A 5,354-nucleotide genomic window follows, 5' to 3' on the forward strand; every position below is an offset into this window, starting at 1 on the left:
AAATAAGAAACGCCCTAACCTTTGGAATAGAAATTGACAGGATTAAAATCAACTGGTATAAATACAGATGTAACAAGACAACTAGAGACAGAACCTAGACACAGAACGTAGCAAGAGAACCCGGCAGAAGAACCTAGACACAGAACCTAAAGACAGGACTTGGTTGGAGATCCTACACAGAACCTAGAGACAGGACCTAGCAAGAGAACATGGATACAGAACCTGGCTAAAGAACCTGGCGACCGAACCTGGCTGGAGAACCTGGCTGGAGAACCTAGCGAGAGAACATGGCACCAGAACTTCGCTGGAGATCCTGGCTAGAGATCCTGGCTAGGCTGCTGATCAACTGAAGGCTGTCTCCGTGTCATTCCTTCTTCGCTGACTCCGTCCACACCTTTGGGGATCCCTGGACCTGCTGGGGCTAGGCCCCAGCAGTCTTGTCCACAACACCTAGGTTGCTTCCACAGTATTTAAACTTTCCCCATTGGTTAAAAAAAAATATGTCAGATTATTGCTCTTCTCTCAGACTAGGCTAAGAAGCCCATGAAATCAAAGACTTTGTTCACTCTTGGGTCCCTAGCACCAGCCAGTCACCATGTAGACTGTCAGTAAGCATTTGCTATATAAATATATGAAGCCCCTGCACACTTTGCATTAACTGGGAAATAGATGCTAAAATGCCCCGTGGCTCCCAGAGAGAGTGGAGAGAGATGTTCTAAACCAGAGAGATTCAGACAAGAAGTATGAAGTTTAGGCATCCTCCCGGATTGTGATTTCTCCCTGGCACCGTAAAAGAGACGTCCCCCAGAGCAGTAGGCTCCCACGTGGAATTGAAGTCTGTTTTGTCATTTGCAAAGAGGTGACTTCTCCTGGTGGTAAATGTGAGTGCTCTAACTTGCAGAACATACGTGTTAAGGTGCAACAGTCCCCACAGCTGAAAACAGAGAGAAGTATCTAAGATTTGTTGAAAGAGAGAACTGGAACCAGGCCTGGAGTGGTGTTCCTTATCAGCCCCCCTAAATATTCCCTCGGCTTTGTCATTGTTTTCTTTGGGAACCTGGATCACAGACCTCTTCATCAATTCCACGGTTCTCCTTGTCCATGATGAACTCCACACACCCCGGGTCAGCAGCCCAGAGCTGAGAGATTGTTATTTGGTTACAAACCATAGCCTGTTGTTTGAGGAACTCTGATCTGTAAGGTATGCAGCACCACAGAAAAGCAAATGACTTAAAAATGACTATCAGACATCACTTCTTTGAAGTCTCTCACCATACCTGATCAGGGAATTAGTCACCGGCCTTCCTCCACCTCTGGTGCAAGTTTGCATGCCTTTCCCTAGAGGCTGGATCCCATCTGCTCCCTGGGTAGAGCTATCACCCATCTTCTCATCTTTCCAAAGCTCCCGGGCTCCTGACTTTTCTGGGGGTAGGCAAAATATGTACTATCCAGAGAAATGTATACCTCTTTGTCTTAACTACATCTAAATGCAGACAAAAGCTCCGAGGCCTACCTTTGTCTAAGTAAGGGGCTGAAGAATTATCTTTCCTGAACTAAAGGCCCATCGATCCATGTGAAAACTCTACTACTGTCCTATTAACAGGGTTTTTCATCACATTACAAAAAGATTAAGAAGGGGTCGATGGACTTACCTAGAACTCTGGGACCAGCATGGATCTCCGCCATTATAGAGGTTCCCTTTCTGGTATTCTGTGTAATCATTGCATTTCAAAGGTTCTTTAGAAAGATTAAAAGCCAACTTGTTCTCAAATGGAAGGAAGTGAATCAGTTGATACAAAGAGAAAGAAATGTAATTCCTCTTTTTAAGAAATGAACACATAAAATTAAGGTCAAGTTTACAGCTGTTAATATTGATGTTTTTTCCAAAATATAGGGGTTGGCAAAAGTAGGTTTACAGTTTCCTGATGACATTATTTTAAGTTAATGAAGCTATTGTAATGATCATAACCTGCATGTCATATTTCATACAAACAACTGTAAACATCCTTTTGTCCATCCCATATATAGAATTTCTATTCTAAAGGAGGCATTTATTTATAGTCACCACGTCATTTTACCGTCCCCCCCAAACAAAAATAATTTAATACTCACCTTCCTAAGTCATTGAGAGTAATGCTGAATAGTCCACAGTAGAATGCAGGCCCTCACATCTTTCACCTATTAGCTATGCCATGTATCTCTCTGCATGTCAGATTTCTCATCTCTAAATGAACACTGAACTCATAGGGCTGATAAGAGGATGAAATGAGGTAAGAATTGTAAACTACTAAGGACAGTGCCTGACATACAAATGTTTTATTACTGCTCACTAAATATGAAGGAAAGAAAAAAAAGAGAGGAAAAAAAATGCAGCGACGATGCTATTAAAATCAGGGTTCATCTATAAGTAATAAGCCTTTATTGCTTGAGGCATTTACTTCCTTTTTTTGGTCCAAAGTTAGTCAGAAAGCTGCTCTTGGGAAATAACCTCATCTGTGCTTAAGTCAACAAGGTAAGTACAGAGGGAAAAATGGTTGATTATGAACCATGAAAACCCAGCTTGTGTTTAGAAAATATCAGTGTTTAGGAAACAGTGGTATATGTCAAATATTTTGAGGCAAACAAACAAAACATTGTTTTATGTGTTACATGTGAAAGCAGTGGCCTAAAGGAATATGTTTCTTCATCACTAGATAAGCAGTATCATTGGTCATAGGGATAATTATGCTTACTGCTTTATGACATTGTTTTCTAATACATTTTTAGTTCACTGCTGCCATGTTAATAATCTCTGAGTATGTTTTAGAAAAGAGAGGAAAAATAGAAGTCAATAAATTGATAACTATCACTTACCAAGCACCTGTTACTTGCTTTACACATTCATAAGCAATTTAGCTGCATGGCTTAATGTAATTTTAATTACACTGAAGTAGATATTATTAGATTCATCTTATTCCTGGGGCTTAGAGATGCTACCAAAGATCATGTATCTACACTTTTGCAGAGCTAAGATTTAAAGCCAGATCAAACCTAGATATTTGACTACTATGTTACATGTTTCCTACTGGCAACTAATTATAAAGATATTAGTATTGAGATATTAATTACAAATAATTTTTCACTTGGAAAAGATGAAATTTCCTTATATCTATACGATATAGTTTGAATATTAGTTTTTTAAAAATTTCATGAGAAGATAGGTACATGAAAAATTGAATATATTTCTGAAATTGTAAGAAAGTAACTGCAAAAATTTGGCAATGATTGCATGGATTAATACTTACATTTTGGTAGCTAATGTGTTAATTAAATATTTTATGGATTTATTTATTTATTTTGTTAGAAAATAGAAGTGACCCTTAAAAAAAAAGTTAGATATTCAAGAAACATTTGCAAAAAGGAACAAACTGAAGCCCACTTTCATAGTGCTTACTTTCAATGACATTCAGAAGCATTCATTTTTAAAACTTGATTAAGTATATTTAAATCATACATGGGATACATACTCCTTTTGTTCAGTCAAATGATACAGACACAAATAGGAAGCTAGTATGTAATATCCCTTCACACTTTCACGCTTCTACACTAACTAAGCAATTTTGATGTGTATCTTACCACATATTTTCTTCATTCATATTAAAATATATAAATATATATAAGGATAAGTTGGATTTCAAAATGTTTCACATTAATCTGCTAGTGCATTTTTGGTTTTACTTAAATATAATGTAGATGTTTGTCTAAGACAGTGGTTCTCAACCTTGGCTGCACATTAGAATCACCTGGGAATCTTTTTAAAATCCTGATTTCTGGGCCTCATCCTCCGGAAATTCTGTTTCTTTGTTATGGGGTGGGGCCACAACATTAGTAACAAAGAAACAGAATTTCCGGAGGATGGGGCCCAGAAATCAGGATTTTAAAAAGATTCCCAGGTGATTCTAATGTGCAGCCAAGGTTGAGAACCACTGCTCTAAGACAATAATTTACCTCTTAAGCAGTGATTCAACGCATGCTACAGATTAGCATCACTTGGGGAGCGTAAAAAAAAAAAAGGAAATTGCCAGAGCCCCACCCCCCTGAGATTCCAGTTTAATTGGCCTGGGTGGGGCCTTGGCATCAAGCTCCCCAGTTGACTCTGATGTGTAGCTAGTAAAAACCACTGATTTAAGCAATCCAAACCGGCTGGAAGTGCCGGCCGTCTGCGGAATGGTTCTGGCACACTCCTCCCGGGAAGGCCCACCCCTAGGAGGACAGCCTCAGTGCTGATTGGGGAGATTCTGGGACGCCCACTTCAAGGCTCCTCAAGAAGACTGGCTTGATAGGACATTTGTTTTTTCTTAAATCATGTCAGGAACAGTCCCATGACTGCAAAACGTGTAACCAGGGCCAGGAATTTCAGAGGCCACCTAAGTGACCGTGGGCTCTGCTGGGCTGGTTTATTCCCTGAGCTGACTAAACTCCAGAGATGTGCCCTTGCCTGCGAGGGTTCCTGAGTGGCCCATCGCAGGAAGCCACACCCAGAACTGGTTTCTCCCTGCCTGGGAGAGGCACCTCTCTCCGCTGAAGGAACTTGTTCAGCCTCCCCAGGCTGGCCGGGGAGAGTTTGTAGGCAGCTCCATGTGTCCGTCTTGGTGAGCTCTTTGCTAATAGCCAAACATGCGGATGGTCATTTCGTCTTCTTCACTCTCGCTCCGCATTTGAGAAACTGGAAGATAGAGGCACCCAAACAGGAGAATTATGGAGGCTTTTGCTCCTCTTTTAATTTTGTTTCTGGGAGATCAAACAATTGGCAGCCAGTGACCATTAGGTTTCGGCCTGCATTATTGCCACCATTGGTTCTGCCTTCAACAAATGCCCTTTCCCTTTCTCAAAGCACTTAGTTGGTTGGAAGTTTTGAGAGACCAGACAGGTTGTTGGAATTTAGGAGTAAAAACAAAAAAAAAAAACACCAACTTTTTTTTTTTTTAAAGCTGTGAGTTTTAAGCTAACGGAGTCTGGCAGGTGAGTGGATAAAGCCACATTCTATTTAATGAGGGAGGGAATAAATGTCAGGGAGTAAAAAAAAAAAAGACTAAATCAGAACTGAGCTATATTTCTGTTTCTTTTCTAGTTCTAAAACAATAACATTAAACGTTCAGATTTTATTCCTTTACACTCCAAAAAATAATTGCCACGCGTTTCAAGCCTTGGTAAATGGGTGAATGGTTACACCAGGGTTTCAGCAAAACAAGAATGAGCCCGACCGTCAACCGCAGCCCATCTGTACTGTGAGGTGAGGCCCGGGGCCACCGGGGCTTCTGCTTGGAAACCGGCGGCTCGTCCCACACCTGGAGCCCCGGGGGCCCAGCTGCAGG

This window comes from Myotis brandtii, unplaced genomic scaffold (assembly GCF_000412655.1).
Source record: "Myotis brandtii unplaced genomic scaffold, ASM41265v1 scaffold10, whole genome shotgun sequence".
Taxonomy (NCBI): domain Eukaryota; kingdom Metazoa; phylum Chordata; class Mammalia; order Chiroptera; family Vespertilionidae; genus Myotis; species Myotis brandtii.